Below are 13431 nucleotides of genomic sequence, written 5' to 3'. Positions count from 1 at the left end.
AGACAAGAGACAGCTGGAGGGACAGATGGCAAGAAGTACTGATCAGAATAGTGGGTTCTACAATCTACCAAACTTCATCACTCTTTTAACAATACTAAAACGCATCCACACCCTTCCTGAAATCAATGTCTGTCCATAAACATGCATGTGAACGACAGTAATCATTGGTGTAAAGGTTAAGTTTGTAATTTCTGCGCCACTAGCCACGCCAAATGGAACTGCAATTTGTTAGTTTAAGTGGCTCCACTGGGCTGACATAACAACATTGACAACATTTACATGCACTTAAGAAAATGGTTTATTTCAGGGTTTTTGCTAAAAGCGGCGTTATGAAACATCATTTAAACGAGAACAACGTTTTCCTTAGCCCCTTAAAGGATTAAGAGAAAGCGGTTTAAAACACCCAGGTTTCTCCCAGAGAATGTGGCTTAATGTGGTCATGTAAACACATAAGCTGCGTTCTAACAGGCTTTTGAGGAGTGCGGGAAACAGACCGGAGAACGAACGTCATAGGATGGAGCTCAACTACAAGTCAACACAGCGGAAAGAATTCAACATTTCTGGGAATACAGTGGGAAAAGCAGATACACTATAAACTGTACCCATTTATACACACCAACGTAAAATATAGACTGTGCCTTATGTCCGCGAATATCCGCTCGCACATTGGGGGAATACAGGAATTTTATGTAAGAGGGAAACCCCACTATTGCAGCGCAATTCCGCTGCTGGTCACGATTAGAGGGTTAAGGAAACAAACCCAACAACAACTCTGGAATATCTGGAAATAAAGCAAAGCAACAGAGAAAAAAATTGCAAAGTCTTCCTCTGATGCCATGTTTGCTATTTACACAAGCATTGCGGGAAATTGCGTTGCTGTGGAGAAAGCTGCTTACTGACTGAACTGCATGTATACGGGAGTAAAGAGTACGCCGCTTATACAGTGTACGCCGCTTATACTGGAACGATGCTCTCTCGCAATAAGATGCTTTTTGGTGTCCAGGTAAATGTAGTCACCGACTTGGGGCGGGACTATCTGTTTTCACTGACCAATGGCTGAGGGGGGAAATGTTTGGAAAACCTGTCTTGAAACAGTGTTATTTTTGCATTTTCATTTGGTGCTGCCAGTGACTCAGAAACTACACACTTCACCTTTAAAGACAGCAATGTCAATATTGGATGGGAGAGACAGATGAGATGTGTGAAAGAGGCCATCTGAATGAAACTGGAACAGCCACTTCTGAGCAGGAGCACATGTCCAGATGCTCCAGATTAAAGTTTGGGGCTATTCATGTAACAGCAGTTCATGCTGATCTGTGGTCAGTTTTGTCTATCAAAACTTCATAAATAAGATGATAGGAGTGTTAGAGCTGATTTTAGGTGTGCTTAATCTAGATCACATCATGCTTAATCTAGATCACATCATATATACAAAACTTGGAGCTGACTTTGGGTCTGCTTTAGGTCATATTCACTTTACTAAGATTTTAATGACAAAAAAAAAAAACAATCCTAATCATTACTCTTAATCCCAAAGTTTACTTTGATCTGATGCTTATGCTGAGTGTCCACGTACTGGACGCATGATGCAAATTTTGGCAATCAGCACAGAAAATATGGTAAAAGTCTACAGATTTTACCTGTATTTGTCTTCATCTAGAATCTTTAATAAGTTAATTGTATTGTTGGCACAGAAATGACAAACTTTACCTTTAAGAATGTCATTACATGCCTGAAAAAGATTTGTCTTTTAGAGTACAGATGTTCTTTAGCTGTACTGATACACTAATGTTCTTATTAATATGGAACACATCCTCATAACATCTTCACACATTTATGAGACATTGGTTGCAAACATCTCTTTATGAAGGCACATGTCAGAGATTTACTATCTGGTTTAACAGAGTGGTTGATATCTAGCTGTCAATTACCTAGTAATCTTACATGATGTGATGCTCGTGAACAAGACAAGGATGAGTCAAGATTAATCAGCGTTTAGTAGTTTGAGGGTGGGTGTGAGGATGTTTGTGAGGGTCAGTTTGCATGTATGCATGAGGAATCTGGACGGGTGCAGCTGTCTCTTTTGTTCTCTGATGGCCTGAGCATCTAGTTGCCTCACCAGGTGGCCAATGGTTAGGAGTGTGTGTTTGTGTTTGTGTTGGGGGTGTTATGAATGGCTGGCGAGGAGTGACAATAAAGGCATGTGACCCTGAGACAAGACTGTCACTAATTTGTAGAAACAGAAGCAGATTTAGGAGCTCTCATTATGTGTAACTTCTGCTTATCTGAATATAAAAAACATTAGAAACCAGATCTCTATTGTCTCACAAAATTAGTTGGTGGTACTGTGAATTTAGTCAAATCTGTTTTACTGGGTCGGTAATACTGATTGGTACATTGCTCTCTGGAATACTTGGTCAATCGCAGCATTCTGCGGTCAAATATATTTTTGTAATATTTTTTTCCACTAATGACTGACTAATTGCATATTCATCCCTTCTCTTAATTTGTTGTAAACTGTTTAGTCTGTCAAATTGTAAAAAAAAAAAAAAAAAAAAAGAGGACACCATTTAAAGGATCAATTTTGTTACACAAACGCAGTGTATTTACCATAGCTCCAGATACGGTGCCTTTCTCACAAATGCAGCTTTATGAGAAATCAGACAGGTCTGCGTTTACATGCACACCAATACGCTGATAACTACCAAAAATCAGCTCATTCAGAAAATCAGACAACATGAGAAACTGCGTTTATGAGTTGAAATCATTGGGTTATTCTCTGCTTTTGACACTCTCTGCACATTGGATAAGCCGGTAAGAACAGCGGTATATATGTTTACATACAGAGTGAAGTTGAGGAAATGGGCAAATATCTACATGTGCCAATCGTTTTATGCTTAAACCGTTTATGACCTTACACCGATTAAAGAAAACCAAGGCGTTTACATGCATGTTGTAGACTTAAGCATAATCAGTGTAAGACTGTGCATGTAAACATGCTCAAATATGTGTTTCTTTGAGAAAGATGGATTTGATGGAAGATGAATTGTTGCTCATAAAAATGTTTTCATGTGAGCTGTACAGACAGATGTCACTTTGCTTCTGCATGTCAGCCAGTTTGTCTTTTCTTGAAGGAATTGGTATTTTCCCCTGGTTTTTCTCTTGTAGACAGCGAGAATTAAGTGTTTTTGTGTCCATTTGCACATTTTTCTCTCATTGTTGTCCTGTAATAATGGGGAACAAAAGGCTGTGCCCTTTGTTCATTCTGCTTTTTCCTCATTTTGCGCTCATCTTTTCACATTACCAACACCTTCAATGTAACAGATGCCAGTGGAAGAGCATTTCCCTCCCTCAGTGTTTTCACATTTCATTCTCAGTCCCTCTGTCTTCGTCTTCATCTATCAGTCTATTTAAGCCTCCCTGTGGTTAGTCAGCCCCTGCTTGCCCTCTCTCGCTCCCCTCCTCTTTCCTGCATCCCCACAACCCCCCTCTTGCTCCTTCCATCCCTCCATTTGTTTTTTCTGCTCAGTAGCAGACAGCAGGATTGCAGCCGTGGACAGGTTGCGGCTGCGTTTTCTCGCCAGAGAGAAAGAACGGATTACCATTTCGCCTTTCAGGAGGTTAGTCTGCAGCAAGGCAAGTCCATCTTATTTTTCTGCATGTCTCCTCTTCTCGAGGTTCCTCCTGAGATGCAGGGAATGGATTAGAGGGTTAGTGCATGATGTATGGGGCTCAGTGCGTGTAGTGGATGGCTCATATATAAGCTAAAGGGTTGGATGGGAGGTGGGGTTGTTGTGGGGGTGGGGTCGGGTTGTAGCGGGGTTGAGTCAGGGAAAGAAAACGCAAAAAGAGAGCCATGATCAAACCCTTCAGTCACATCTCGTTCCGAGGGACAGATGGCTCCTGGTTGTGGAACTTTCTCATCAATATGATTTATTTTCAAGCCATTGTCTGGGATCCCCTAGGGGCACAGACCTCATTTTTCCTCTGTGAGCATGTGTGTGTGAGTGTGTGTGTGTGTACATATGTATGAGTGTGTATGTGATGGAATGATGATGTGGCAGAGGTTGTACGGTGCACGGGTGGGCCATCACCCTTGATGTAATGAGCAATGATCAACTCACCACCTGAACAAAAGCGCCAAGCGTCAAAGCTGTGTGGGGAAATTCAATCTGTCACTGCCTTTCACACCACAGAGCTCTCAAATGCTGTCTCAGACAGGTTACTGCCCAGTCATATGCTGTCTTCTTATGGTAGACATCACAAACATTGTTGCTAGGTAGATCTCTGCCTCTTAGAGAGTGTATTCATGCTCCTTTTGTGACCTGTAGGTTTAAAATTTTCTGTGAAAATCAGTTTTTCACCCAAAAAAGCAATCAGACAAATGTAGTTTGAAATTTACATAATTCATTTTTACCTGATTGTGTTAACTTAGCATTCCCCTCATTCACAATCAAACTGTGTAGTCTGTGTGAGCTAGCTAATTAGCATTTAGCATGTGTGCTAGTCTCTCTGCAGACAAGCAACATGTTTCAACCGCAGGCTCGGAGACAGCGCAGATCTGAAGAACGCCCCGGTTGCTAGTCAGCTGCGATTAGCAGACAGAAGAGAGATAATACCTGCAGGGAGCCAAAGGCTCCCAGTAGGGAGGGTGAACATTCAGGCAATTTTTAACATTGTCACTCTTATTTCATTTTCTTTCGTCTAGATTTTTTTTATTTTTGACAAATGTCACATGGTAATCCAAAGTATTTGAAAAACATTGGATAAGGATTTCTCAGTGAATCATTCCTCTCTGTTTGGGTTTTTCTTGAGTTTCCAGGCTCCATTTTGATATGTCTGCTCAAGCTGAATATCACTGAGCAAGCATATGTGGGCGGCATACAGAGAAATTAAACTAAATCTGGACATGTTCTGAATTAAATCCCATTGCATGTTTTCTTTGGCTAACACCTTGTTCCGCATAGACACATCTTGCAAGTTGGCTCCAACACATTTGGCTGTTCTTGGCCTGAAAAACCCATTTACTTGCAGCATTTCTAAATTCTAAAGCATTTTGTGAATTCATTTGCAAGTCAAAAGCACCCTCACAAAGTGTTGATCACCGTGAGAGTGGACAAACTAGAGACCATCATCAGGCATGTCCAGGGGCACTACTCTGGAAGGGCAAATTTAAAAAGAGGTTTAGGTAACAAAAGGAAAAGAATGCTTCTTCAAATACCACTGCAATCATGTCATCCATTAGAGCAAGAAAGACTGGGACTAGAGGATCTGCAGCGTGTTGCCCTTCCATACTGGTTTCAGACCAGTTTTGTGATGTACATCACAACTACAGTTTAGGATTACTAATCTTAGTATCTTCAACGATGAAGTTGTCACTCCTCCACATGGAATGGCATCTACACATTATTTCCTTCCTAATCACAATCATTATGAGACATACTGTGCATTCATTTCTTCATTAATTTACCCCTCACCAAATGGCTCTGAGACCATTGGGTACTGAGGCCTTTACCTCTGAGTTTTATACAAAACAGTGATTCTCCTGTTCTTCAGTGGTTAAAGGTTAATGTTATGTAAAAGAAGTTTTGTCCCGAGGTGAGCTTAAATCCAAATCACAGCTCCACGGGGCTGAGAAGATGATTCACGCTGTGCTCCACCCTGAAATAGAAGCTTATACACAGACTACAAGACACACACTGCTCCTGTCATTAACTCTGGCCTCATTTTCTCAGTGTTTTATCTGGACATGACTGTTTGTTGTTTTGTCACTGTAATCATCAACTTGTAGTTTAAGAGGAGGAGCGAGATTAGCTTAAAATATGGAACTTGTTTGATGGACGAGGGAGGTAATTTCGTTGAGTGGCTATTAGTGATCAAAATGCCATCAAATTCAAATCTTTTTCATTCAATTTGACTTCAGGTTCATACGCATGTTTTAAAGCTTAAATAAAAGACGGGAAACGATATGTGAAAATCAAGCTTGTCTCATAGAATCATAGTACTATTAGGGATGTGTGCTACGACTAATTTGACTGTCGTTTAAACTGAAGTTTTGTAACCGACTAGTCGACTAGTCTAAAGAGAAACCAGCCTTCAGAAAACAGTAAAAAAAAAAAAGAAAAAAAGTGTTTATTCGACCCATTTAAAATACTTAATCTATTCCAAATCCGATGCTAAATTCCACTGAAAAGGGGCATTTATCTGCGACGTGCTCGCCTTGAATTATGATCATTGTACTTTAAATATAGAACATGACACGCATTCACTGAATCAACATTAGCGAATATTTAACAGACACATTTATTGAAAACAATTGAATGAATAGTGCAGGATCAATGGAACAACCATTAAAAGCCTGTCGGAAATCACTAAGTAAAAGTTACTTAACATATTAAAACAGTCAGAACATTGTTGAAAATAATTAACAGGTAGGCTAAGCCAAATCTATGAGAGAGAAAAAAATGCGCTGAAAATTTGCATGTATTTCAGGACGTGCAGTCGTGCATTAACCATTGATCTAATATGACAGCTGTTCGGTAAAGAATGTCAAACAATAACAGTTACTTTTTTAATAACAGTAAAAAAAGTAGCTATAGGATAGAAAAAAATAGGCCTGTGATGCAATAATCCTAATGTATTCTAAACATGACGTGCATACAGAATAAAAGATAGTTTAACACGTTAAGCAGTTGGCACCTTGTTGAAAACAGCCTTCTTAATCGGCAGATTAAAAAAATGGCATACCTAGTCTAAAACAGTTATTTTCTAGGCTACTTACTCAAAAGCATAAATTTTTTGATGAGTAAAATTAACCCGTCGACATGGTCTTGTGAAAGACGGGACTTGACTCACCTGAGGCAATTATCCTGCACTTGAAAAAGCCTGCTCAGCGGAAAAATAACATCCAAGCATGCACAGATGTAAAGACTCAAACATCCTTAGGGACTTTCAAATATTTGGAAAGCCGATTCCCGCACCACCGAAGTGATTTCATTACTACTTTGCTGAGTTTGCTTGTCTAGCGAGTGGACATTTTCCTGCGCGCACCGCGAGTGAGAGGGAAGAAGCACGTGCAGCCTGAGGTGAAATTAAACTCTGTATCTGCTCCAGATATCCTCTTTTTTTTTAAATAATATTTGTATTTTTAATTCTATTTAAAATATGTAACATTAATATGACAGTAATTTAAGTGCAGCCACTGTAAAAATATAAAGCCAAACATAAATCTGAAAAAATTATGATCAGTTTAATGGGGGGAAATATTAACCGACTAGTAATTCCAGTGTCGACTAGCAGCATCAGAACCGTTTAGTCGACTAGTCTCGCACATCCCTAATTACATATATCTATGTTTTCCCAAGCGAAACTGAATATTTAACAGGTAATAATTTAGGGCAGGAATTTGATTGGATAATGAATCATGTCATTCTAGTTTTGTTGATTCTAGGTCTGCTACGGTTTTAAAGGAATATTCTGGGTTCAATACAAGTTAAGCTCAATCGACAGCATTTGTGGCATAATATTGATTACCACAAAAAATGTACTTTGAAACATCCGTCCTTTTCTTAAAAAAAAAGAAGCAAAAATCGAGGTCACAGTAGCCACGTTTCCACTAGTGGGCCAAATGAGCGCGTGCTAGTGCGTGCCATGGCCAGTTGCGTTCCCACTGTCACTTCCGGGGCTTCGTTCTCACTGTCACTTTCCCGGGGCCAACGGCCAATGGCCTTTGGCCTGCCGATTACCCTTGGGCCAAATAAGGCCAACTGGGGATTGAGGTGGGGTCAATGTCAAAGGCGGAGTTTCGCTGAACTTGCCTGGTTGTGTATCCAGTGCACAACAGTACAGGTTCGGGAAAAATTACGGGTACAGTACAAATCCATTAAACCAAACAATGGATAAAGCGGTGTCCAAAGAAAGAACTTCCCATGGTTCGAGAGCATGGACGTTTGCTGGGACATCGTGCCACTGTTAGTGGAGAGACCACTTGGGACACCATGGCAGTTACACTTAGGGTTGCATGGTAGACCTGTGCTACGGTAGTATCGTGATACCAAAGCTTCAAAATACTAGTGGTGCCACAGTATTTTTCAAATGGTAGTACCATCAATACAGACCATATTGATACATAAGTTAGTACCGTAAGTTATGTCGTATGTACGTTAGTAAATATTATTTTTGCTAAAACCTTCATTTGAATCAGACCTATGTCTGCAATAACAGTAAAAATATAGTCCAATTCACACAGTGCCCGTTAAGTGTGCAAAATGCTGTTTAGAATTTGCCCCTTATATGGTATTGTTAATTTTTCAATGTGTGGTTTCCCCATGCTTCAAACATACACGTGTTGAATCCCAGTGTGTTAAACTGGCAGTCGTGTCTCCTAATGGATAATATGGATTTGAGTAAAACTTTGGAGAGTGAGATGCTTTTTACGCAACACAATTCACACAGCGAGATTTGAAATTATTTTGGGTTTTGCCTGATGAGACCGGGAAAACACATCTATCGTGAATGTCGACAGATATTTCAAACCAAAGGTGGAAACACCAGCAACCTTATTAAACACCTTTGGACACATCCCACTGCCTCTGCAGAATACACATGGGTTAGTGCCACTTCATTTAACCTAAATGCTTTATCTTATCATTTACAGGTTTACCATTTCTCAAAGTCGAACGTTGCACTAGTTTAACTTTTTTTTCCAAGTACAAATGCATGGTGGCGGTAACTTCGCAAAGTACGCACTTATGATTAGATCACGTCCCTGATCCGTGCGATCAAATTGGTGTGTGTGGGAGAGAGGGGCTGAAGCGGTTGTAATAGACCTTTTCACACTCCGGGTTTTGGAACATGGAAGTAAACGATTGCAGGGTAAACACTGACAGCGGTGAATGGGAGACCACAGCAAATATTATTTTCACTTACCCATTTGCTCCAAAAAAATAAATAAAAATAAAATAAAAATAATCCACTGTTACATTTGAATGACTTTCCAGAAAAAATTAAATAAAATAGAGAGTGGTGGATTAAGACAGTCAGATGGGAGAAGATGCCAAATTTACTGTCACTCTCTCAGTAGCTGTAATAGAAATGCCCTCGCAGCTGTGGTATTTCATTTTTTTAAACTAATTCCAGGGAAATATAACTGTTATAAACTTACACTTAATATTTAAAAAATTATCATATGAAAAAGATTGCTAGATTTACGCTGCTAAATAAGGCAGAAATGTGTCATCACAGTGTATGAAAAGGTCTATAATTAAACAATCAAAGCCATTTGAACTGGCTGTTTTGATGTGGCAAAGATTTTTTATTTTTTATTTTTTTTTTACGTCAAATTAAGAATGTATTAAGTAACAAAAGTTGGGCCATTTGACCCTTCTCCCAATTCATCCATCAGTTATTTTCACCGCTTCTGGAGCAACAAGTGGAATGGCTAGTTTCTAAGAACCACCGTTGCTATGACAAACTGTTAAGAATTAACACACTATCGTGTGGTATCATGATACTACATGGTATCGTGGTACTTTAGCTGGTATAATATTTTAAGACATGATTATGGTATCGTGACAACCCTAGTTACAGTCGGTGAGTTGTCAACGCTAACTTATGCCCTATAGTGGGAACGCAGATCGATTTTGGTCTCACTGCTCATGGTGTGATTAACTTTGCACAGAAAAGATTAGTAATTGATTTTATCACACCAAAATGCATATTTTTTATGTCTTGTGGCTATACTTTAAAATACTATGTATTTTAATGTTTACGGATTAGCCCCATTCACTTCCATTGAATGCCTCTCTGGAACCCAGATTTGTGCTTTTTTTAATAAAAAGGATAGACAAGTTACAAATAATTTTTGTGGAAATCAATATTATGCCACATATGCTGTCGATTGAGTTGAACTTGTATTGAACCCCGAATATACCTTTAATGTTGAAGCCTATTAAATGGAGGTAAATATGGACGCATGACTGTGGCCAAAGTGTGGTCACTCACATCCACAGAAACCTTCCACCCCCACCCCTGCCTTACGCCCCAGTGGCCTGCTGGAGTTAAACAAAAGTATTGTATGCATGCACATGGCTGGCCTGACTAGCCTGATTTTATCTGCTAAATCTCATTCGGTGTCTAGTCCCCATCCTAGACCATCATTTGATTGCCTTAGTCACATAGTATACGTGTGTGTGCTTGTATGAGTGATAAAGAGTGAGTCCTCTGCGAACGTCTTGCTTGCAGGGGGAGCCATGTGTGTAGCTGTCTGCTAGTGTGTGTTGAAAAGGTGGGGGGATGTGGTGGAGAGAGGAGGGTGTAGAGAGAGAGAGAGAGAGAGAGAGAGAGGTGGGCGGGTGGAGGTGGATGAGTGTGATCCTGAAGACATTTAGCTCAGATGGTGTTTGGTGTGCGAGACCCTCACATTGGTTGAGCTTCAGTGCTGGGCTGGACAACTGCTTTACCGAGAACAATATCGGGAGAGAGAGAGAGGGAGGGAGGGATGACAGACTGGGCACCGCTAGCTGAGATATAAGCATCTGATGCTCACAAGAAGAGGATAGTGATTTCTGCCTTTTTTTTCCATTGGGTTGCGTCTTTTTCGGCATGATTCTTGCTGGATTGGTTTTGGAGGAAGATGCAACTGCAAGGTTCTCAGCTAAGGTAAATTAATATTTTTTGTCTTGATTTCACCTGGTATCTTCGGCTTCCGGGGTCTGGTGGTGGGGGTGGGGAATAAGGGGACGGAAAGAGAGTGACAGAAAGATGGAAGGAGGCAGCCGGGGAAGAAAGCAACAGTGCAGGTAATGCATCAGAATGTGCGACCAATGCAAATCCGTGCGTGCAGATGTGATTTGTTGAGGATGGCAAAATGATGCACGAATGTGACAGTCTGTTAGCCATGTCGTGTGCGTGAGTGTGTACGTGCTTGTCTGGTTGAGCGAGCGTTGCTTTGCTGTGGAGGTTGAATTAAGCCTTGGTCACTTGATGTGTTGGAGGCCATTATGTTTGGAACTGAACAGTGTGGCTGGGGTTTGAGAGGATGTCGGCTCCACATCCACCCCGATCTGGCTTCCACACCAGCTTCATGTCTGTCTCTCTGCTGCAACCGCTGTCTCTATCCGTATCTGTCTCTGAACGGCTTCCCTGTCTTTTACCTTTTTTTTTTTTTTTCATGTATGCTCAAAAATGATGCCCATATTTGAAGGGAAAAAGCAGTGTTTTAGCAGAGACGCTGGGTAAATGCGTTTTCAGTCTCTGCTTCATATCTGACAGGCCAGTGTTTTGTGACTTATGCTTTTATGTATTTCTTCATTAGTGATTCTTAAACAGGGGGTACTTAAAGGGATAGCTTACCCCAAAAAAGAAATTTCTGTCATTATTTACTCACTCTCATGTTGTTCCAAACCTGTATAACTATCTTTCTTAAAGGAATATTCTGGGTTCAATACAAGTTGAGCTCAATCGACAGCATGTGTGGCATAATATTGATTACCACAAAAAAAAATTTTGACTTAATTTTAAACAAAAATAAAAAATCTGGGTTACATTGAGGCACTTACAATGGAAGTGAATGGGGGACAATTTTTGAATGTTAAAAATACTAACTTTTTCAAAAGTTTAGCCACAAGATGTAAACAGTATGTGTGTTGTTATGATTTTAGTGTGATAAAATCACCTACTTACCTTTTCTGTGTAAAGTTATAGCCAATTTTACAACTTTGTTGCCATGACGATGTTATGTCAGCAAATCCTAAAAGACCTTAAAAACGGTGTTTTAAACAACTTGCAACAGCTCATTTAGTTTTAGAGTTTTAACAGAAAAATGTATGTAAGTGCCTTTTATAAAATTAGAAGCTTCACATTTCTTCCCCCTCTGTAACCTCGATTTTTGCTTTTTGTTTTAAAGATAAGGAGTGACGAGTTGAAATTAATTTTTGTGATAGTCAACATTATGCCACAAAAACAGCGATTGAGCTTAACTTGTATTGAACCTGGAATTTTCCTAAGTGGAACACAAAAGGAGATGCTAGGTAGAATGACAGCCTCAGTCACCATTAATTTGATTGCATCTTTTTTTTTTTTTTCATACAACAAAAGTAGATTGGGACTGAGGCTTCTGCCTAACATCTCCTTTTGTATTTCGAAGAAGAAAGTCATACAGGTTCAGAAAAACATGAGGGTGACGAAATAAAGACATAATTATCATTTTTGGGTGAACCTTTTATAAGGAATCTTTGAACAGTTTCTAGGTACTTGTTGTGGTACATGTTTTTTCAGTTAATTTGTTTAGGAAATCGAGTATAATATGATCTGAAAAGGTACATATTTCCGGTTTGGTGTTAATGAAGGGGTATTTGAGGAATACCAATGGGGCTGTGGTGGTACACTGCTAGATTGTTAAGAATGAAGATCCAGGACCCAGTCCTGTAAAAATGAAGAGAAAGAAAACGTTCCAGGCCTGATGTGTTAGCCTCTTTGTACTCCACCAAAACAAATCTACTCTGTTCATCAATTGCCTTGTGTTTTAGGCCAAGCATTTGAAGAATTTATGTGTTTCATTTGTGTGTATCTGTGTGTTTGAAGGTCTGTTTTGAAATTAATATGGAACTGGAGGTTTTGGGGGTTATGGTTTCAGAAACCAGCTCCATTTTGCTAATGGGAATATGTGGGGTGGAAAATGCTAGAACCGGGGATCTGTGTTGTGGATTAACCCTTTGCTGGGACAGATGGTTCTCTCTCCCGCTGAGCCGTAAGGGCTGGCTGTCAACATCAACATGGGCGCACATCCCCGAGACTTTTCCGATCACAAGTCTTCTCTTTCTCAGTTCCAGATCTCCCAATTGCAGGGAACATGAGATGCCAAGTCTCACTCTCTCTCTCTCTCTCTCTGTCCCTTTCTCTCTTAAACCTTCTGCTTTTCTTTGTAAATTGGTCTGGCTTAAAATTGGTCTTGGAAGCACTGCCATCTTTTAAAATGACACTATTTTGTAGGTGAGGTTGCATGTATATTAGGGCTGGTAAAAATATTGATGCATTGCGATCTTCATTTGAACAATCTCGATATCGATTCTTAAATCCCAAGATCAATCTTTTACTATATGCGCAACCCTCTCCTACAATGAGAGGCAATCACTCGCATTTGCGCTATGTGAAAATGTCAATGATTAGCCACTGGCTGGTACATTTTTTTTTAGATTTCACTCACCAGTGATTGTGTAGTATACTGGGGAAGATTTTCAGCACTGAGATAATTTCACTGTGTGTTGAGAGTAAAAGTTTGGTTTGATTCATTCCAATGAGTGTCCAAAGACGAGATCCACGCAACCATTTGTCATTGAATAATGCCTCTTTTAGTACCCTTTCTGTTCTTCATAGTCATAAACGTTTAATTGTAATCCCGCATAACACGGATGAGGGTTTCTTAAAGAGACG

General features: G+C 39.9%; 1 protein-coding gene across 8 annotated transcripts in view; it reads left to right on the top strand.

Moving 5' to 3' along the window:
* The window catches only part of LOC127426611 (membrane-associated guanylate kinase, WW and PDZ domain-containing protein 1-like), a 221796-nt gene that overhangs the window by 110740 nt on the left and 97625 nt on the right, over positions 1 to 13431 (top strand). Inside the window, exon 1 of one of the 8 annotated variants that reach the window (XM_051673541.1) lies at positions 10549 to 10659. The exons of the other annotated variants lie outside the window; for them this stretch is intronic. The gene's annotated coding sequence lies outside the window, so the exon portion shown is untranslated. Of the gene's footprint in view, positions 1 to 10548; positions 10660 to 13431 lie in introns of those variants that run through there. 8 annotated transcript variants of the gene reach the window in all.

The sequence above is a fragment of the Myxocyprinus asiaticus genome, chromosome 35 (genome assembly GCF_019703515.2).
Source record: "Myxocyprinus asiaticus isolate MX2 ecotype Aquarium Trade chromosome 35, UBuf_Myxa_2, whole genome shotgun sequence".
NCBI classification, from domain to species: domain Eukaryota; kingdom Metazoa; phylum Chordata; class Actinopteri; order Cypriniformes; family Catostomidae; genus Myxocyprinus; species Myxocyprinus asiaticus.
This window is presented reverse-complemented; position numbering and strand designations above follow the sequence as displayed.